Source organism: Coturnix japonica, chromosome 1 (assembly GCF_001577835.2).
Source record: "Coturnix japonica isolate 7356 chromosome 1, Coturnix japonica 2.1, whole genome shotgun sequence".
NCBI classification, from domain to species: domain Eukaryota; kingdom Metazoa; phylum Chordata; class Aves; order Galliformes; family Phasianidae; genus Coturnix; species Coturnix japonica.
In genome coordinates, this window is record NC_029516.1 from 158,972,939 (window position 1) to 158,996,767 (window position 23,829).

The 23,829-nt window shown below is 37.5% G+C and overlaps 1 protein-coding gene across 4 annotated transcripts in view; it reads right to left on the minus strand.

The window, feature by feature from the left end:
* SGCG (sarcoglycan gamma) overlaps positions 1-17,079 on the minus strand; it is a 103,591-nt gene extending 86,512 nt beyond the window's left edge. For 3 of the 4 annotated variants that reach the window (XM_015852142.2, XM_015852137.2, XM_015852135.2), the window contains exon 1: positions 16,909-17,049. The gene's annotated coding sequence lies outside the window, so the exon portion shown is untranslated. Of the gene's footprint in view, positions 1-16,908 lie in introns of all 4 variants that reach the window. The other variant, XM_015852141.1, reaches the window with a different exon arrangement.
* Positions 17,080-23,829: the final 6,750 nt, after the last annotated feature.

The window sequence follows — 23,829 nt, forward strand, 5'->3', positions numbered from 1 at the left end:
TACTCAGTTCCTTCTAAGCCCAAGTCTCCTGGTATGATGAACTCTGAGGAATAGGTAAAGAAAAGCATGTGTACTTCTTTCTTTTAGGTGCTTTCCAGATGTACATTAGTGTCAGAAAGGGAGCTCTGTCATAGTATCTGATTTTAAAATTCTTTGAGAAAATCTGTACTGCAAAATAAATGCAGCATGCCTCCAAAACAACATTAATGGCTACTAAAAATGTAAACAGCATCAACGCAATCCATCTTACTGTTCTAGTTTCAACCAGAAAGCAGCTAAACACCACCTTTTGCTTACTTCCTCCTCTCTCAGTAGGATGGGGGACAGAATTGGAAAATTAAGGTTGAACTAGTAAGTTGAGATAAAAACTATTTACTAAGACAGAAAAGGAAGAGAGAAATAACTGTAATGATTATACATATAATATATAAATGTATTTCCAAACAAGCAAGGCACAACCTGCTGACCAATTCCCAGCCAGTACCCAAGCAGTGGCAGCCCCCACCCCTGGCCAACTCCCCATCATTTTGTATTTTTTTTCACCTGATGTCATATGGTATGGATGTTCCATTTGACCAGTTCACATCAGCTGTCTTCTGTCTGTTACCTCCCAGCTCCTTGTGTGTTCCCAAAATCTCACAGGTAGGATATGGGAAGCACAAAAACTGAAAAGTTCTTAGCTCTGAACTGGGCTGCTCATCAACAACTAAAACACTGGTTTATTATCAACACTGCTTTTCTTCTAAAGCCAAAACATAGCATCATACCAGACACTGAAGAAAGTCTACCATGTTCCAGTTGAAACCAGGACACTTACAGATACAAAAACCTAGTTGTTTAAAATATGATTTGTGGTATGATACATACATATATATATATATGCACACACACACATATCATATGATTCTCTATAATTAACCATGACAAGATTCACTTTGAACTTGCTTAGTATGAATGAAATCATTCCTCAGGGGAGAGCAAAAGGTTGTGTGTTCCAAAGACAAGTATCATTCTTCTGTTCAATGGGAACAGATATCTTAGACTTCTACACAGAAAAATCCTAAACACAGTCCAGATTTCATCTTAATAGGGCCATCTAGTTCACTTTTGTCAACCAGTCTGCTGCCCAGTGAGGGAAAACTAGGTTGACACTTGGCAAAAGCAAATGGGGCAAACAGAATCCTCCCTCACAATACAGCTGTCTCCTGCAGGTCTTGCAGTGCAAAATGGTCACTGATGCCAAATCACAATTGCTGTGTTAGCTCACATTGCTACAAAGCATAAGACAGGATAACTCTACCTTCAGTCTGGCTGTTTGGGCATTCTCTTGGAAGAGTAAGTAGTAGGCTCCAGTAGCTAGTAAATTTCTGAATTAGGTCTCCCACTTCCCTGTCCATTTCTGTAGCCTATGATCAAAAAGGTAGATAGCTTATCACCTATACCTTTCTTCAGGTTATCATAAGAAATAAAATTCAGTACTTCTCAGTGTAAAATAACACCTTTGTTTCTCTTCTGGAGAAAGGATTTTGGTCTTTAAATATTTATACCCAAAACATATTATGATTTTATTTTACAGTAACCACACCTGTACTATATTCCAAGTCATAAGCTATTTAAAGACCTATTGGACTGCACAGCAGGTCATACTTAACACAGGAAAACATATTCCAAAACAGCCTGCTGGAGTACAACAATATGGAGAAAGTTATATTATTTTGGCTGCAACCTGTAATTCTTCATAATGGCAGCTTGGACATGTGATAGATGTGCAAAGATCACTCATCCCTCTCTCAGAAGGGCAAATTCACTAACATTTAATCTATCTTTGACATCTGCTAACAATTATTATGTCCACCATTACCTACATAAGTATCCCGTGCCAGATATTTCTCACAATATTTTAAATAGGTGTGATATATTTCAATAATATTGATGCTCCAAACACCAAACATACACAAGTAAGTTAGTTTTTCGTTTTTTTTTTTTTTTTTTTTTTTATAAGACTGATTTTCACCTACAAGCAACAGCATTTTTCCTTTTACCTTCACAACATATGTGAGATAGCCACTTTTACAGTTTCTTAAAAAGGGTGCTAGCTCAATTATTGGGGCATGACTATAACACACATAATACCTACCCTTTGGTCAGCTACCCTCTTTTCCAGAGAACATCCTCTGTCAGGCCACAGTCTTAACTAACTGTATAAGCAATAGTAAGTTAGTCCACTTCTGGTGCTTTCTCAGGATCACAGAATCACAGCATGGCTGAGGTTTTAAGGGATCTCTGGAGGTCATATGGCCCAAAATAGATTCTTGGAACAAAAGTAAAGAAAGAGGCACTCTACTGGCAAATCTACAAGTAGTCCTGAAGTCTAATTTGAGTGGGATGATTTTCAAAGAATCAAGGAACCTGCTTTGTCACATGGTGGCAGATGTGATCTCATGCCAATGGAGAGGCCATCACAGCACAATCCACAGCCTTCTTCCATTACTGTCCTACAATGTTTTTTTTTGGAAACAGTAGGGCTAATCAATTGGTTTAGATGGCACCAGATTACACCAAACTACCCACACACATGAAAGCTAACACAGAATAAGTCGTATTGCATTGTAATATATAATATTTCTACAGAAGGAAGAAAGAAGTTAATTGGCTATAATACTTTATTTTCAGCTTTGCAGTATTGAAAAGCTAAAGCCTGACAAGTTTGGTAAATGTTCTGCCCTTGGCCAGAAAGGTTATCATGACCTTGTTTGTTACTTATAAAGGAAAACAAAGATATAGTATTTTTGTTTAGTTGAAATATTTGAACTGCCTGTTAGGATTGCTTTTGATTATAATTACATGAAGGTCAATCTGCATTGACACCATGTGGTTTTGATAAGGTGCTCCCATGGATAACCTACAAAAAACACTGTGACCTTAATGTTACTATCAGTGCAATCCTGACATAAATATTAAAAAGTGATTTGTGTAGCTAGGAAATGTTACATACCAACATGTATCAACAAATCAAGCTGAGACATAAATACGTGAATGAAATATTAAATGGTATGTATTAAGCAGTTGTTTTCTCAGAGTTTCTTCTGAGGTAATGTTGATGAAATATCAAAACACTGTTCTCCGCCTTGCAATAGGTGAGCAAAATGACTGGGAGGGGTTGTGACAAAGCACTTAACAGAATTTGGCTTGTCATTAAAGAAAAAAATTAAGACAAAAAAGAAAAGGTTAGAAAAGATAATTGGATTCTTATAGAATTGCAATAGAGTCTGATATGTTTAAGAAACACTGTACCTTCTGCAGGTGAATAAAATGTTAACGTGCCAGGGAAGTTATCTCTTGTCACTGAGTAAGCCCTGAGATCTGTCCACTTTGAAAGCTGAAGTCTACTTATTTATTTACAAAACTTAGATCATTATGTATTTATTGTAAAATTAGATACATAACCGGAATACAACTTCTCAATTACATGTATTCTCTGCACTTACATCAAATCTGTGTTAGATTTCATAGTAGAGGTCAACACTCTGTGAGACATGAGGCATTCTCAGTAGGTCAATAGCATCAGATGGTGCCTGCCTTCAGTTACTCAGTTACTTTGGTAGACAGAAGTGATCAAGAACAGAAAGTCACCAAGTCACCAGAGCCACATTTTTGGGGCTTTATTTTTGTGGTTTTTTGTTTGTTTGTTTGTTTTTGTGTGTTTTTTTGTTTGTTTTGTTTTTATAATTATGGGAAAAAATAGCACAAATGAGTCAAAAATTGTGTTGCCTGAAAGAGACGCTTCTGTAATAGACAAAGTCAATCTCTTAAAGAGACAGATTACTGTTTAGCAGTAACAACAGAGGAGATCTAAGCAAAACTTATAACTATCAATGTCACTGAAGAAAGTCAGGGTTTGTAATGAGAGATGAGGTGAGAAAAACAGTGTATTAATTTCCTACAGTACTCTAACTACACCATAGACTCTTCAGTAAGTCAAAGCTCAAGGAAGCTTCTATAATGAAAATTTACCTCTACCTCATACTTAAAACTTAACTTGGGATGATGTCCTGAAATTGCTTAAAAAGTGCTTTTCCTCTAGCTTAAGCAAAACTTCTACTGTAGATTCATCTTCCAGCTAACAGAGCTCTCTGTAGAATTTTGGTATAAAGTTGGGCCAGGCAGATTTTCGTTGTGGTTTCAAAAGCCAGCTGGCTTATGCTCAGGCAGTGACTAGAAATAAAAAGTCATACATATTACAGAGAAGTGATAGGAGCACTTTATCAGAGACAAGAGTTTTACTGGACAGGGAAACAATACGCAAGAGAGAAACCAAGAAATCGGATGTGTGGAGTTGATGTAAACTGTCTGTAGTGCTAAAGCTGCCCAGGAACAGCTGAAGATAGTGAAGATAGGGCAATACATGGGGAAATAAACAATTTTATTTATTTTATTTTATTTTATTTTTTTTAGAATGAAGTTGAGACAGCTACGTGGATTGGCACATTCTCACACACAATCTGAAATACAACTCAAAATTATCTACTTTTAGCTGCTTTACTGCCAATTCAAACTCCAATTTTATCATCACTTATTAAATTTTTCATTAAATTCTCTTAAATTCTTCATAATAAGCAAAATATTTTCCAGTACAAGGCAGCTCCTGAATTTAAAGCAGTTACCAGCACAGACAGGGAATATGTAATGTGAAAGGTTGAAGTATATTGTCTTTCTGAACTTATGCATTTGTCAGAATTTGACGTTAGTTATTTGATTAATTTTGCGATTTTATAAAGTGCTTCAAGAGTCCTTTTAAATATTATGTTTAAAAATGTTCTAGTAACATGTTGAAGCCATGCCAGAACTATGAGTAAACACAGTGCACACGTTTTCCCATGTCACTGCACTGGCTGTCTAACAATTTAACTCACATTAGCATCATAGCTACAGAACTTCCACAAAAGTTGCTGAAACTCAAACACTACATACATCTGCACACATCTCTATGCAGACAGACATGTCTAATTCCTAACATGATTGTCTACAGAAATGTACAGGCGACAGTATTATTCCAAACACTCTGTGGGGACATATTCTCTTCCCTATTAAAGTCATTCGTTCCTTGTTAAAGGAGACTTATTTCACACACAGTAAGAGTACACGATTTTCCAGAACTGTTATCAGAAAATTATTTTAATATCCACTGTGAGTAGATAAATGAAGCTGGTTTGAGTTATCTTTTAGACATTTTCATATACCAGCACAATGTTCTTCCTTATTATCAACACTCAGCTGTTGTCAGTTTCACTTTTTCACTTGTTACTGCCAAATGGTTCTAGAGAATAATGATAGAGTAAGACTGTCTTACAAGAAAAAGATAGAATCTTTTATTTTCATTAGAATCACCCTATTTCCTTATTCTTCTGTGGCTGTTGAAGATAGTAGCTGTCTTTATTTTTCATGCCTTGTCAGCTGCATGACTTGTGACATTTTTTGACTTGCGGCACTTGCACGTATCTTGTGCAGCTTGTGACACTACATGACTAGTGACAGAAGCCTTTATCGAAAGTTTGTTTGGTATTTTGTTTTTTTCTCATTGAACACCTAAATTGTGAAAAAGTGTAATTCATGTCTTTCATGAAAGAAGAATTTGCAGCTAAAACCATCAGCAAGAAAAGTCACGCCAGCATCTCCTTTGGAATAATGTATCCATTAATAAACTATTCAAAAGGATGAAGGGAAAGAATGATAACAGTTTGCTGAATTACTCAAAGAAAGTCATGGCACTCTGTCCAAATGTTATCAGGACAAGGAAAACTCTGGGACTGCAGACACAGCTTGTTACTACTGACAGCTTCAGTCAATCCACTTATTATCAGGTATCTGTTCTTTTTTCAGTAGACTACCAAAGAAACAAACAAAGAAAAAAGAACACAGCAATTCTCTCCAATGTTTTTGCTTTTCTTATTGCTTTTATTTGCTCCCTATTTTTGTAGAAACAAACATTAGAAAGACAGTTACATTTTGCTTACATACATTTCTACTACAGCTATACATATATGCTACTTTCAGCACTCACTTTTTTATGCGCCATGAAAAGACAACTTAGTAATTCTGAAATGTTGGTGTCAACTAGGGCAGAATAGGTATTTCATATATTTTCTGAACATGGAGGACTTTATGAAGCAAGAGTCTTTTGGCTTTTGCAAACAAGCGAGATTCAAGACTGAAGGAAATAAAAGGGGGAAAAAAGAGAAAAAATAAATATGGGGGAGTCTATCTGTTGGAAAAACTGCACTCTGTCAATGAAGGACTTTCTCAGTTGCCAAAATAAATGCATTTTAGGTGCCTCAAAGTACCTAAGGCGTCTACAATGAGCTACCAGATCTGGGAGGCTACCGTTTTTCTACAGCAACCACTACTGGCCAGACAGGACATTTAAAGACTCAGATGCCCATCTTCAGTAAACTGAATTGTTCTCTCATTGTCTGTTTTAAAAGGAGCCTTGGAATTAATCAATTCCTTTTTTTTTTTTTTTTTTTTTTTTTTTTTAAATCAGCTGTAAACACAAGCACGGTATTTAACTAATACACATATTGACATCTATTCTGTTTCTCTGGTAAGTAAGAAGGCTGTCAAGAATATTTCTCAGAATGAATATCACAGCTGATTAAGCCTAAAGACAGTGAGTGTAACAATCTTAGAAGGGTGTATCATATTTTTAAAATATTATCAGGTCTTAGTAAGTTGAAACTGGATCAGAAGTTCCTTCAGGGTAAGTTAACAACTCACAGGAGGGATCCTGCTTGTGTCAACAGTGACAGTGATTGAGAGATGCCTTATATCTGAGCTGAAATTTCTTTTGATACGATAAATCTTGTGCCTTCCGTAGCCCTGTAAAACATATTAGCTCAATTGTTGCAACTCATAAGTAAGAGACAAAAAAACCTATGTAGTAGCTCAATTTGCCATGACAAATTCAGGATCAAAGGAGAAGTCTTCTGCTATCTAATGAAGAAACACAGGCTTGTGCTATCTTTTAGAATGTTTTGCCATGTCAGTGAAGATGTAATAGCTAGGAAAAGTGAATGAAACACAGACATATGTGTATGATACAGTTTGGTGACCCTATCCAAAGTCCTCTAACTCCACAAAAACATTAGAAAATCTTACAGAGCTGCAGTTTAAATGAAAAGAAGATTTTCTATTTCAAAATAACAAATTATTTCAATCTAGTCACTTCTATTGTTGATTAGAAATATCTGCACACTGTCTGCGTGAAAAGATTAAATCTATGCTCATCATTTACACAGTTACCTGGAAACTGCAAATACACATGGTAAAGAGACTGACCCTGAATCAGAGATTATACCTGACAAATGACAGTTCAATCAATAAAGCCTAGTGATGGATAGATGAGGAGTAGATTTTAGAGATGGCATCAACTCTTAGATATTTGCATGAAGAGCTGATTTTTGGATGGTCAGGGACCTTGAAGTCAGCCTGTCAGCCAAGAGTGGGTCCAGCAAATGTCTTTGCTGGAAACATGAGCTGGAAAGATGAGAACCATCATCTGTACTTGGTCACCAGCTCGATGATAGTACTACAGAAAACACATGAATCAGTGTGCATGTCCAAAAATGATTATTTGGCAACATAAGACCTTCAATCAGTTTTGCATTCATCACAGATAAATGTCTGGCATGCTCAGATATATGTGCAGATGCCAAATATATGAGCAACCTCAAAGAAGAATTTACTGGCATGTTTAGGCACATGTGCATTTTTTGTTGGAATCAGGGACTGAATGGATTTGTTATTAAAATATTTCTGGACTCAGCTGAGTAAAAAATAACAATAGATGATGGATTTGTTTTACCAACTGAATTGGCTGCAAGATAACCTGTCATTCAGATCTAAAATAAAAACACATCTGGAATGCAGAGAGAAACAAAACTTACCTTTATCTTTCACATACGCAGAAGAATTAAGTGTTGTATAAAAGATGTTGCATAATGCCAATAACAATTCTCATTTAATGTTTTAGATACCTCCTGTGTCTTAGATTACTATGAAAGTAAATAATCTCCAAACTGAGAAGAGTTTATCAATCATTAGTTTTAATGAGAAGATAACAGAGGCAAAGTGTATACTTATGATGAGAGAAGAATACTTTCCTTTACTATTGACATTTCTGTTGTCTAAGACCTGCCTTCACTTATGGAAATACGAAAGCAAGGAACATGAAAATTCTCTTACCACACATGGATTCTTCCTCTATTGCTCAAAGATGAGCATTTAAAAAAGTAGAACTTATTCCAGTTCTCACAAAAAGAGTCTCTACGTAGGAGCTAGAAAGGCATGTACAAGCTGGACAAAGAGTGGAATCATGCATGTATCATAATTACACACTATTAAGTACCCAGTAACTCATGCTGATGGGTTACTGCAAACATTTCAAAGTATAATGACCTAAGCAACAAACGAATGATGCACCCCGATGAGGCTGCAAAATATTGCTCTCAGCCATCAGTCAAACATAAGATAACAAAAGGCTATTATTAAAGAAGAGAAAAAATGCTCCTCCCCATAAATGTACATATTTTCCTTGAAACCCTGCTATTAAGTTGGGGGAAAAAAAAGTGTTCACTACTTGTCTGAGTAAAGTTAACTTTCCCTTTCCTTTGAGAAGTTAGAACTCAAGCTTTCATTAGCCTTGAGTTTGCTATAAGCCTAAGCACAGCATGTTTAATATTAATTTGAAACCAACTACACTTCTTAAAATGTAGTATCTTTAATTGTATTTTTCCTTTCTTAATGCATTCCTTTGCATTTAGAATTAAGACAGAATGGTACAATAGTACAGAACTGGCATGGACTTGCATCAAAGCAATGTTCAGTTGCATCAAGAACTGAAATGTGTAAAATGCTTAACCTAATGTTTTGGAACACAAAAATTCCTCTTTTATATCTTGACTAAATTATTTTCAAGACAGCTGTAAAACCTGAATGAATTACACTTGACCAAAATGTCATACTAGTTCTCTCCTTGAAAAAGCAGATATGTAGGTACTTACTTATTCCTCAAAACACAGACTTTTTGGCAGTATTAAACCAACAGGTACCACAATTTAATGTCAGTTCAAAAGAGTAATAAGTGATTCAGATAATCTAAACTTTGTGCTGCAGTTTTATCTACACAGGCTGAACAAGAAGCAAGCCTTGAATTAAAACACCACAAATGACAAGATAATTTAATTAGACTGCAGTATTAGGCTAGCTAAATGCATTCCATTCCTTTGAGAAAGACACAGGGTGAAAACAGCATATATAGCATACAGCTGAATAGAACAGTGACAATACTTGGTATATCAAGTCACTATCTTGTTTCTGAATAAGAGGATTCTTATGAAAAGAAATGAAAGAAACACGCTAAGGACTGGTATTGTCATTGGCAAGTTCATCTACTTCTTTGAGACTGACTGAGAGAAATCCTATGCCAGCAAGCATGTCTGGACCATCCCACCTGATCATTACCAGTGAACTTACGGCCCACCACGATGAAAAATCTGCTTTGAGTTCTTTTACACACATACCCTCTATAATATCGTGTAGCAACAGTTTTGACAGCTTAATTATTTAACAATTCATTTTACTTCAATGCTGATAATTTCACTGCTTGTTCTCATCACAGAATGAGAAATAATGGTGAATAAGCCCATCATCACTTTTTTCCATATCACTCAATGTTATTGACTTTAATCATACTAGCTTTTAACACCTTTTACAAACTGAAAAGCTGTAGTTTGATCATCTATTGAAGAGAATATAGCATTTCCTTGACATGTTTTCTGCCTTTCTCTGAGTTGCTTATAAACCTGTATTTTTTTTTTTTTTTAATATATAGATGAAAAGTAACTACACAAGTTATTTACAACTCGCAGAAATACTTTTAATTTTCAGGATGCAATTTTTATGTTGCTATCGGTTCTTTTTATCCTAATTCCTAATATTTCATTTACTTTTCTGATAAACACTGAGCTGTGAATTAATATTTCACATTACGTTAAATTAAATAATTCCAGTACTCCTACTTGAGAAGCCAACAGTACTTAAAGAGAAGTGAATGAAGGTAAGCATCAAAACAAAGATCTCTTTAGATTCTACAGGGTATACTGAGAATAGATGTTAACATGCCTAGGAAGTAACACTGAAGCTTTAGTTGCAAATACCTTGATTAATTCACTGTTATTCAGCAAAGGCTCTCATCTCCCTACTCGCTTTCTTCAAATAATTTATGAGCTCATTGTACAGTATCAGTACCTCTTATCCCAGTACACCTCACTGGTATCCTGTCTCTTCTGAGGAAAAAAAACAACAAAATATTTCTAAAACTTTGAGGAGATTCATGGTTTTGTATGTGACTGTTCATATCAGGAAACAAAACCTAAACATTTATCTCTTACGGCTATATTCCAGAACTGTTTGCCACATAAATTGTCAAGGAAGAGGTTAGCACGCTGTGGCTTGTGACAGATCAACCGGGGATATACAGAAACATCCTCTCATTGCTTGCAAAGGAGACCTCAATCAGATTTGGTATAATCAACTTGGGAAGTATGATCTTCTGATTTAAAAAGTAGGTCTTTAAAAGCACATATTCATTGCAGGTATGTGATGGAGGAGGAGGCCAGAAGCAGCAAGGATCAAAACCATCCTTTGGAGAATGGAACTTTATATGGAAAAAGTGGAAACATTAGAGAACAGCATGACAAAGGACCTACAAACAATGCCTGATTCTCCAGAGTGAACAAAGCCAATGGAGAAAAATGGTGCAGAGTCCAGAACACCAATAGATCACAATCAGTAAAGGATCAGGTAGAAGCTGTTAGGATTCATTTTTGCTGGTATTCAAGAGGCTTTCAGAGTGCCTCCTGCTTTTTTATTTTATACACCATTTTTTACTACTATAGAATAACTCGAACATGGATGTTCATCCTGCTAACACAGAAAGCAGAAAATTAGTTTCATTATACTAGTAGATGATTCTCAACTAAGTATGAAGTAGTTGAAACGAGAGTACATCCTTTTATTCATGGCCTCCAGTCCTTTACTAACCAACCCTAAGAGTACAAAAATCAGACCACCAAAATACCCAGCTGTATTCTTCAGCCTTGCATATAAAAGAAATAATCATCCCATCTAATGACAAAAAAGGAGAAGATGGGGACTGCAGAAATGCTTGAATGATCTCTTACAGCATCCCTCATTATGTAAAGAGAATGAAAGGAAATAAAGGTGAATGCGCAGTATTCCAGCTCTAGCAGATCTATGCTTCCTTCATAATGCATAAGGAACTCATCACATGACTGAAAAGATCCTGAGAGGACCTCCAATCATGCAGGTAACTTGGCTTGATTTCCTTATAGGTCATGAAGAACACAGGTCATCGAAGGATGGCCACACTTTGAGTACTGTGCTCAGTTTTGGGCCCTTCACAACAAGAAAAGACACTGAGGCTCTGGAGTGTGTTCAGAGAAGGGCAACAAAACTGTGAGGGGTCTGGAGCACAAGTCTGATGGGGAGCAGCTGAGGGAACTGGGATTATTCAGTCTGGAGAAGAGAAGGCTCAGGGGAAACACTATTGCTCTGTACAGCTGCCCTAAAAAGAGGTTGTGGTGAGGTGGTGGTTGGCCTTGTCTCCCACGTAACCAGTGAAAGGACAGGAGGAAATGGCCTCAAGTTATGCCAGGTTGGATGTTAGGAAATACTTCTCTAAGAGAGCGGTTGTGCACTGGAATGGGCTGCCCAGGGAGGTGGTGGAGTCATAGTTCCTGGAGGTGTTCAAGAAACATTTAGACATTGTACTGAGGAATGTGGTTAGTGGAAAATATTGATGATAGGTGGACAGTTAGACTGGATGATCTTACAAACTTGATGATTCTATGATTCTAAGGATGAATGTCCTATGAGAATCATTAATATGATATTTCCCTTTAGATAAAAAAGCAGTTTTGGCTGTTACCAAGACACTGTAAAATGTTTTCTAAAAACTGAACATTTATTTCTAAAGAAGTGGCTTCAAACCCAGTGTCAGCTCACATAACAGTGACAGGGTGGAAGGTTCTCTCTATACTTCCACAGCAGCTGCTCCCATACATTTTTTTTCTAAACTGCCTAAAACCTTCCTTCTCAAATGATTTTTGGGAGTTTGCTTTTAACAGTGGAGTGGGAGATCCCAGCAATACATTTTTAATCAGACAGGTTTTTCCATTTCAGTTCTCTTTTGTTGTTTAATTCAAATACCTGCAGGTTTGTGAAAATGGTGCAAGGAAAATGCTGGGTACAATTTATTTGCGTGCCTGTGTTTCTCTGTGAAAAATAAGGGGTTCTTCAAATCCAGCAAAAACCTTCATGCAGAATTTCATATCCCTGAGAAAATCTGCATTTAAAACAATCAAGCAAGAGAAATTGTACCCTTCCACAAATTTTCACATCATCATTCACAAATAATTAAGCAAAGTAGTTTACACTCATTCAAAGAGAAACTTTATTTTGAAAAAATTGCTGAATATTTATTCAAAGAATGTCTTTGTTTCTGAAACCAAATAAATTTCTGACTTACACACTCTTAACTAAGTAACGTTGGTGGGTTTTCTGTTTATTTTTTGGGGGGCTTGTACGTGCTCAAAATTGTCCCATTCTAAAATGTATCGCTTTTCTATGTTATTACCAATAATTTTAATGATACTAAATGGTAATTGTGTTCACTATACTGAAATTCAAACTGTAGACCAACTATCATAAACCCGTAGAAGACAGCTTGTGTTTATTTTCCATAGAAATAATATTATGAAGTTTTTAGAACTGTTAATAACAAATGTTCACCAAAGGAAATACTGGCTGCTTGTTGCACAGCCACAAATAAATAATTTATTGGAGTATTTGTGTATAATTTACATATGCTGCAGTTCACAAAACTAATTCTCCAATTTCAGAAGCTGTTATTTGTGTGACTTAAATCAACAGCACTATTGACAAATATATTAATTTGGAACATCATAGTTTGCCTCTTCACTGGAGTGGAAAAAAAGATAATTAGATGTTCAGTATTGTTCTGTTAAATCCAAGCCACCACATATTAGCAGAAAACAGGTAAATTTAAGACCAAGTTTAATACAATGGAAATTTATTAGGAAACTTTTGATTGCTAAGACTTTCAAGGACATACACCCCTAACAGACAATCAGTTTTCACTGCTGTTTGTAGTTTTCCTCTACTGTTTCATACACGTGTACAAGCATTGCCCTTGCACGACATACATAGAATTTATGTAAAACATCTCAGTTAAGCATGTCAGTAATATGGCATGTTATTTCCCATTGTTTGCTGATTAAATCCACCTACCATTCATAACTGTCAGAAAACATGAAGTAAAACTAGTACTTATATTACACTGGTAATTTTCATCAGCTTTGTGAACAGGATTTTAATTACAAATAGTAGACATTATATGATTGCAATGTACAATCTCCACACAGTGACCTAACAAGGAGGTATTTGGTTGTTCAATGAAAAACTATTGCATTAAAAAGATCTTCTAAATTTGAAGCATCAAGAACACTTTATTTTCTTGAAAATTACTGCATTTCTAAGTAAAACCTAGACAGCTGAAGTACAAACTACTGCTTTGGGTTTTACAGTAGTGGGCAACAGGCAGTAACAACTGTATTTATGCACCCATATAGCATCTATATAATGAAACACTGCAGTATTTTAAAAATAGGCTACAACAGCATAATCAGAGAATCTTTATTACAAATTCATTGACAAATGGGAAGACATTCTTAAAAAGTTCCCTGGTCCGACCTGCTAGATATTTATTGCCTTCTTAATAGCTTAGTTGACTGAGTATATTCGTAAATCTGAATATGACACCAGCCTGAGAGAGCTGTAAGTTAGAAATGGGAAAGGGGATTTGAATTCAGAACAGTCATACAAAATTGAAGACATGATCTAGGAGAAACTAAAATGCAGCTAACCAATGTAAGTTTAGCTAAGAATGATCAACTGAGAAAATACAGGAACTGAAAATGCATTCAGCCATTGATCAGAATGGAATGAGAGTCACCAAGAGAGTGAAAAATGCCCAGCAATAGCATACTCTTGCATAAAAGACAATACACTGGATTTCTAAGTATGGCCTTGAGTACGAGCTAATACTTTCACCTGACTTATTTGTATGGACACAGTTCCAATTTCACAGATTGTGCTCTACTTAAAGAGTATGAAGTCAAAGAGTTCAGCAGGAAATATTATTTACCAGAGGTCTAGAAAAGGTAATCTAAAAGTGAAATTGAGCACATCAGGACTCCTTCAGCTAAGATAAGACTGGCTGGATTAACAACTGAAGAACAGGCATGCCAACACAGAGAACCTGTGCGCCAACTAAGAAAGAGTTCACTGGGCTATCTGCAGGAATGTTGTCCAGTTGTGGCTGCCAGAAGGAATCCTTTCCCAAGAGCTGACCATGGTGCTTACTTTCTACTCTCCTCGAAGCCAAGCTGTTGAACTCATAGCTAAGGCAACTTTGTGTCACTGGTATTTCAGTTCTTAACAGCCTCTTCCTCCTATAGAAACACTGTTCTCAGTGAACTAGTTTCACCGCTATTTACCAAATCCAGCCACACCAGACAGGCTTACCAATGAAGTAACAAACTTTCTATGTTGGTTTAAGAGAAACCTCCAGGAGAAGACTTTAAAGCACAGCAGAAAGGCATTTGAAAAGAGACCTACAACAAAAACATTACAAGTGCAAATACTGTCTTTAGGTAAATGCAAATGCCTCCATGTCCAAATACACATTTTACCTCACACCCTCAAGGTACATATTATTTTCAAAAGCTGGTAACTTTGTTATTATGGAAAAAGTTCACCCCCAAATTCCTGACTGACTGCTCTTTCCCAAACTTCCCACATTCCCATACCTTAACAGTATGTTATATACCTTCCCCACTTCACCTGCTGATTTTCACAGCATAAGGCTTCACATACTCTCAAACAACACTTGTCTGGCACACGGAAATGTTTAAGCTCACAACTTCTAATATGACCTCAGCTTCTAAATAGCAACAATTACAGGTCATTTGGATGTATCATCAGAAAGCTTATCAGCAAATGAAGCATTTTCTTCACTATAACATAAAAAGGAAAAATTGCACAATCCACATCCAGGCAGCTTAAACACAACTGCATCAACAGAGCATTTTTAGAGTTTAACTGAGACATGAATATGAAGAAAATTAATCAATTACCTGTTTACAGAATTGAGCACTATATTCACAGGAATGCAGTATCAATACTGCAGTTAAAACCTTAAATTAGCTCTTATATCACTACATAATTCCTCATCCTAACACTCAGTTACACTCAAGCTGTCATTTTACAAGCAGTACATTCACTTTCACAAAAGCACATTGAAAAGTTACTTGGTGACAGCTCAGAATGATATCCTTTAATGCACCACACGTGCCTGCTGCTATGCAAACCAAGCTTTAACTGTCATGCTGTCAAGAAAAATGATAACTCCCAAGTTGTATCTATCTTTTTAAGGAAGTAAGAGCTACAGAATATCTGACAATAGCAAATTGTTTCACACACTTAAGAAATTCTGCCACTTTCATGAGAACTCAGGGAGAAGTTGTGTTTGAAGCTAACAATGAAAAAAAAAAATAACAACACCAAAAGGCATCACAAAACACAGAAAGGTGGAAAGCATTTCAAGTTCTACCTACGCTCATAGTTCTTTCTCTTTTTCAAACTTCTCTTAGTTTAATACAATATTTTAAAAGTCCATTAATACAAGAATTGAGCATATACGCATCAGCCCCAAAGGTGTGCTGGGTCACAGAGCTTTTTAGGGAAAATAATTGTGTGCTTATTAAAAACTACAATCAATCTGAAAATCATCATAACTGTATTGCTTCATGCATAACCACTGGGATTACCTGCAGTAACAGATGAACGTTGCTCAAGCTGTTCTCCTTTTGATCTCCTAAATTGGGTCCAAAACTCGTTATTTTATAATCTAGTGAAATTAAGCTCATTACATTTGATTACTTCCTCTGGCTTTTGCAACAAACACTGTGGCATTACACTGGCACTGTGGAGATTTGGAAGTAAAACATTCCCAGCTAAAGCTGACACAATCCTTGAGGCAGATTCTCTCCAATTTAACCCACGGAGTAAGTGCAGAGCATTCTTGCTATGGGGGACCATCTCATTTCTGAAACAGGAAATCTTTTCACCTTCAGGGCATTTTGCAGTGCTCACTGCTTTGGCCAAGCAGGAAAGCAGGTTTCTGGAAGTATTGATGTTTTCTATTTCTTGATTTAAAGTGGTCCAGTGTCAGTGTTTCAGCTTGTAGCAAAAGCACCCAGAACCAACGGGGCACCCTGATAACTTACTATTCTTTAACTGATTTTAGAATAAATGAAAAAATCTCAGTGCCTCTGATAGAAACTATGAGCAAAGGGAAGCAAGGCATCACTGGAAAGGGATTTATCCTCACATTGCTTTCATTAAAATCCACACATCTGTTAGAAGTTTACGCTGAGCCCACAAAGGTCCCGTTAGAAAGCCCTCGGCACAACGGGATTCAGAAGAAACAGCGTATTTCGGGCTATGCCCAACAAACGCACCGAACTCTCCCGCGCCCCGCTATGCATTACTTTCCGGCAATATTTGGCTGTCCTGAACACAGCGAGGCTGGCTGGGGAAAGCCAGCAGAACCCGGCACGCTGTTCTAACGCTGCCAGCCCCGTCCCCCCGCCCGCAGTGCACAGCAGCCCGAGTCGCCTACACCGCCCTGGACCTCACCCAGGGTGCTATAGGCAACTTTCCTGCCGGCTCAAGGCGCTCAGTTACCTGATGTCCCCGCTCGGCTGCAGGGCAGGGCAGAGTCCCCGCAACCCGCCGCATGCCCGAGGGGCTGCCGAACGCCCCGGGACGCGAGTCCTCATCCAGCCTCCTCGTCCCGGCGGGCGCTGGGCGGGCGCCGTACTCGAAGCCTCGGCGGTGACGCGGGGAGGGAAGGAGGCGCGGAGGCGGGAGGAGGCCGAGGGGGGGCGGGAAGCCGGCTGTCTCCGCCCGCCTCCCCACGCCGCCGGGGGGGCGGTCAGCAGCGGAGAGAAGCGCCGCCAGAGCGGCCGCCCTTCCTGCCGACAGCTCGGTGCTCCGACAGCGCTCGGTCTGCACATAGTCCGGTCCTGCGCGGCGGCAGCAGCTCAGCGGGGCCCGGCAATGCGGGAGGGTTGGGTACGGAACAACCGGCGCCCCTGGAGGGCGCTCCTGTCCCGCCGGGAGCTGAGGTGCGGGATCGGGAGCGTGAGGTCGTGCGACTCGGTGGGAGGGCAGGGTGAAAATCTGGGAAAATTTGAGAGCTGCTTCCCAAGAAGAGTCAACTATAGAATCATAGACTGTCCCGATCGGAAGGGACCCTCAAGGAACATGGAGTCCAACCCTTGGCTCCACGCAGCACCAACCAAAATCCAGTTCCGATGTCTGAGTGCGGTCCAAGCCCTCCCCTGACGCAGCTCCATGCCTTTCCCTCGCTGCTACACAGAGCAGAGCTCAGCGCTGCCCCTCCGCTCCCTGTAAGGAGCTGCAGATGTCATCAGGCCTCCTCTCACAGAATCACAGAATGACCCGGGTTGGAAGGGACCTCAAGGATCATGTAGTTCCAACCCCCCTGCCTGGCAGGGCCACCAAACATACACATTTACTAGTTCAGGTTGCCCAGGGCTCCTCTCGGTCTGTTCTACTCTGGGCTGAGCACAGCAGGGGCCTCTGCCTCTCTTCATATGTCTGGGCATGAAGGCAGCGAAGTAACAGGGGTAGAGCCATAAGAGTCTGGGGAGATGGGATATGTGAGATTGGAGTAAAAGTTACTATTTTATGCTGAAGCCTGGAAGTATTCACTGCAGAAATGACAGGAAGAAATGCTGAATATTAATACAGATACTTAGTTATAGCTATTTTTTAAACGATGTTGCTGGAGTTTCACAATATGATTCCCCAGCAGCCGTTTCTTGGATAAAAATCATGTGCCACTCTAGACTTCCAGGTGCTGTTGGAGTCCTGGCAAAACTAATAGTGCTCAATGATAATTGTTTAGTGTGTCCTTTGCAGGAGCTGAAGGTATTGATCCCTGGAGTTACCTGTGGAGCTGCTTATCAAGCCAGTTATAACTGCTGAATATCCTGAGCATTCAAAAGATGAACGGATCAGCATTTTCAGGTTGACTCTGAATTTATCTGTCCCTGATATTTGGTCATTATGAAGCAATCAAAATCAGAAGCAAATTGTGAAATATTTTGTGAAAGATGTGCAGAATGCTGTCAGTTTGTATGTCATCTAACAGGTGTTTTTTAATGTTCTTTTTTCCTCCCTACAACTGAATTTATCTGAACTTGAAATAATGTTCTGCAGATTATGCTTTCATGGGTACGCTTCTGAGTTAGAAGAAAACTAGTGGAAAAATAAGTCATTCTCTTAAAAATACAAATCTTGCTTCAGTTCATTAAAAATGATACAATTGATCAAATTAAATTGTTGTTGCTGAAAAGATTATACAGAACAGGAATGATGTGCTGGAAAGTGGAACTACTTTAAGAACATTCAACTTGCTAGAACACTACAGGTTTTCCCTGTATATATTTACTGTATATTTTCAGGCAAGTGTACCTTTATAAACTGTAGTTTTTCTTAGTTATATTAGTTATATTCATATATATATCTTATATATATTCATATATATTTTGCTAAGAGAGTAAAAGAATAGTTTTTGAAACAAGCTAGAGCAAATGAAATATGTGCCTTCTTGCTTACCGTAATATACATGGGCTTGTCCAATCACAATGAGATTTTTAAAGTTATCAGTGCAAGCAAAATATTCACAATATGCTTGAATCACTGGGACAGTGAATCTGATTATGTTGATCACCTAGACTTAAAAACAGTGATAACCTGTGCATAAGAATCTTTTCTACAGAAAATGAAATACCATTTGATTGATGGCAACGATAAAATTTGGGAAGAAATCTCATCTATTTTTCTAGTAAGTGACTATGCATTCATGTGTTTTTGAAGGCAGACTGTTTGTACCATAGAATAAGCAATGAGCAAGGCATACATTTAGTCTCCTGGTTTTGTAATGAGCAGGCTAACTTGTGGATCAGTTAGGTTTTGAGCCATCATGAAAACATCTGAGTTCACTACCTCCTTCCTTGTCCCTTTCACCTCTCACTTGCTACACTACTTATGTGTTTGTTGGGTTTATTTTGTTTGTTTGTTTGTTTGTTTGTTGCTTCATACTTAACTGTAACAGAAAGTTCCCAGTAAAGAAACTGAAGGTTGGGCGTATGGGAATAGCTTATACAGATAATGTGGATTCACCTGAGCATGGTGAGCTCGTAATAGCTCATTCCTCCAAAGATACAGTCTTTGGCTATTGCACGACTCTTCACTGTACTGTCATGTGCTAACCCGTTCTGAGTACCTAGCTCAGCAGGAGAGCTAGACTGTGAAGGAGCTGTGGTTTTTCTGGGAAATCTCCAAGCTGCTTAAGTTTAACAAGCAAAAAATTCAAGTTGGTCTACCTCAAGACTACTGGGTTCAACACCCACTCTGGGACCATATCATTGCCTCCTTCATACATGAGGATCTGTACAAAATCTAAAGGAGGTGCCTTTTACCAAGCCCCAGACTGCATATTGTCCCTTCCAAGAAATACACAGATTTATCTGAGCACTGTGATTAGGTATGAGTAATAACCCTCCTCTTGACATCAGAGGATAGGAGAGTAAGGTGTTTCTGTGTATTCAGAACTGGTGCCCTTGCCTGCGACCCAGCCTAAGTATGAGTTGCAGACAGCTGAAGCCTTTGGAAGTCTTTCAGAAGTATATTTATTGCCTTATACCCTGTAGTAGTGAATACATTCCTACATTTCTCTCTTGATGCTAGGAAGCTACGAAGATAAGTAGACTCAATTTAGAGTTAAGATACTAGTTATTTTCTAAATCTGGTAGAAGATGCTGTGTTGAAACATGTCTCAACAGCTTAATTGGTTACTTGAATATTTTGAAGTAATCACCATTTGAGCTATTGAAGTCCACAAAATTGTACCTGTATGACCATATTAATATGCAGGTTGTTAAGTTCTTTCTCTCACTTCTGCTGTTGTTCTCAGATCATAAAATCTTAAGGAAAACTTGTGCTCTTTTTACAGCACCTTGTATAAAGTGGTTCCAGTCTCTGTCTGAGATTGATAGTAACTATGGAAATATGATGATAATACTGATAATAGTGACAATGGTAGCAGTATCTGTGCTACTATGTAAAAATTTATACAGGAAGGTAGGAGATACAGAATTCCCATCCTTTGAAGTTCTGTGACAGAAATCAGTAGTTTTTGCTCATACTTGCAACTTGTCAGAACAAACATTTGCATATTGTGACCTCTGCTAACAATTTAAAGGAATCTGAGTTTATAATGAAAACATCTATTCTTTATCCAAGCATCTGTTTGGTTTTGAAGCTCAAATATCTGACTTGAAATGTCTTTCAGCTTTTACTCTCTATTGTACTTAACGTCACAAATATATAAGTTATTAGTGTCCTTCACAAAAGATTTTAAGCTGTAACATTAAAATAGCAGGTTCATCCACTTTGATCACTGTTTTTGTCTAAAGAAATCAGTGTTTCATCTTAGAAAAGCAGTAAGGAGCAGCATTTTCTTATTTGTTTCATATTTTACATTCAAAGAGCAACCATGGAATCTGCAAAAAACCCTCATATTACCTCAGAAGTAATCTCAGTATTTTAATTCCCCTGTGGATGCAGATGCCTAAGGCTCAGCCCTGAAGCAGACACATAAGCTCCTGAGGCATGTAGAAATTCAGGCAGACTCCTCTTCAGTTTTTCTGTTGTTTTTTGCATGTTTTGCTCAGTGTGTGGAATCTGTCATTGTCTCTCCAGGTTGTTCAAGCGTCTTGCACAGTCTGCAAAGGACTAAGCATATTTCCCTATGGGGAATATTTTTGGAGATCCCTGTCTACCCTTGCTGATATCACAGGAGCTTAAGCAGTAGTTCCAGGAAGCATTTGTAAGTAACTGAAGTTTTCAGTTTATTCTGGTGCCTACTACGCTGAGGGACACAGTAGATACTTGTTAGCTCTGTCCAAGGTTCCTTTCAGTGCAAGCCCGCTGGGTTCCACCTGAGGAAGCCCAAGTGGGAGAGTTTCCTTGATGTTTGTTCCTGGAAGGTAGTATGCATGAAGACCATTCAAATTATGTTCCCTCGGTTTAAAATCCCTTCAGGTTTTACTTGTATTCCTTACTTCCTTTCTTATTGTCTTGTGTCTTCATTTCTTTTTATTTTCTATTTTATATTTTGAATGTACATTTTCAAAGTGTTCTTGCCTCAATGGAATTTTGCAATAACTCATTCAGACTACGTATTTTTTTTTTTGTTCTTTTTATACTTTTTTCATCTGTCCATGCTATTGGAGCATACAAAGTACTCATTTCTACCAATTCTCTACAAGTTAATAATGTATTATTTTCTTCTCAGTTGCTAATTTCATCTTTTTTTCTCTATCCACTGCGAAAAGGGTAGACTAATTGGATTTTAAATGCCATAATGTAGTTCTAAATAAGGGATTATTCATTAAAAATTAACCTTTTATTATGACAATTCTTGATATAATAGGACACACATTGACTGTAAGATAATTTATACATTTAAGTTCTATCTGCTAAGAAAAATTAGTCAGTTATGTAATATAGGAGGATAAATGAAGCATGAAAGTGTCACTAAAGCAATTGTAGTAGAATGACAATTGCTTGAAGAAGTAATTGTTTCATAGTGTTGTATGTTATGTGGTGTATTATGCTTGTTAAATAATACTGAGTGCTCTTAAAAATAAAAATACTTTAAAATATATAAAAATTAATATATATGTATATATATTTCTGTAGTTGTGCTAAGAAAATAGTTATTTGCTCCATCTATTCAAGCTGTGGTTGTAAGCAAGTTTTTTATGTCCTTCCAAAAACTGAATTTAAAACAGTGTTGATGGGGTTTTCTTTTCTTTTTTTTTTAATTTTTCTTTGTGTGTGTGCTGTGTCTCCTGACAAACTGCCTTGGACACGCATGTAGCATAACAGTTTTATTTTCAACCTTTAACCATAAGCATAACAAGAATTTAGCTTTTCAGGACGCTATAAAGGGAAATGTGATTTTCTCAAGGTCTTTAACAGCCTTTTAATACTTTTGAAATTTCCTTTATGCTATTATTCAAACTTCAGAAAGAATGTCATGTAGTCCCAGAGGGGAGTCAACCTGTTTTGTTAACTCACTAATTCCTTTGTCATCCATTTGCATGCGTTTGCAGCATATCATTTGTTTTAATGTACTTAGTAATGGGTAAAATAATGATAGTAATAAAATCTACTGCTTCAACTATGTTACTACATTAAAATGTTATTTTACATCATCCTTCTATTGTGCACTAGTTTTATTTTTTTAATTACTCTTGATGTCTTGTGCTATATCTGACATAAAATTTGAAATTTAATTTATATTGTTATGTGCATCCCTTTTCACCATTTTTTTACTTTTGACAATGCAGGCAGTATGTATGAGGACCACAAGGAAAGTCAGTATAAATAAATAAACAAAATACTGTTTGTCACAACAACACAAATTAATGCATAATAGTACTAGCATGAACATGTCATGAGTTCTACCATATTTGCTGTCTGTTAGGAATGTGTACAATTCACTTCTGCTGCTGTAGTGAATATGCTTGTTTATATACACTGTTAGACGTTTACACAGCAGACAGTTTGTGGAAAGTAATACATGGGGGAGGTCTTTGATAGTATCTAAAGATAATGGCATTTAGAATAACTTATGAGGCACAATATAGGATCATCAAGTCTTGCATTCCCATGCCACAAGTAGAAAAATGATGTGCCTGTTTCTGGGCTGAGAAGAAGAAGCAAAAATAGGACGTCTATGAAATCATTCTATTTTAAATCTTCTAAAATAGTTTAAACCTAATTAAATCTGATTTCATCCTGCAATGTAGAGGCTACAGTGGTATATAGTGGAGTGTTCCTCCACGAGAGGTAAGTGTTGCTATACAATCTAATATTTAATGCTGTGCCTATAGAAATGTTTCTACTGTGTTCTTACACAAATACGGAAAGGGTCTGAGTATATATAAGTTGCTCTGAAACTGATGCCTCCTATTTATTTCAGTGGAAACAACAATTGATCCAAAGTGCAAAATAACACAATTTGATAAAGCAAATTCTCAGCTACAAAAAACTGGTTTTCAACACAGTCATCACCATTCACTTTTGCCAATACTGAACAAAAAGTCTGCATGCCGCACTTAAAAGAAAATAGGCAGAAGTGGAAGTGGACCTCTGTCGCTTTTGCCACTGCTGAAAAATACTGCCCCCTACCTTTTGCATGGAGGAATTTAGTTCCACACCTTTGCTTCATCTACATTTCCACATCAGACTCCATTCTGTCAGACTGCTTGTCTGCTGCCATCTGTCACACAGCAACAACATGTAATGGAATACTGTTGGGAAGGTTCAGCCTCTACTGCCATATCACCAACATCCACCTCTGATGTCATGGAACAACATAATAAAAGAGAAGACATTTTTGGAGCAGCCCTTGTATATTCTGGTGACACATCACTTCTAGCTTGCAAGCAAAAATAACAGCTTGTGAGAGACCTCAGTCTTGTGTTTCTACAGTTCTGAAAT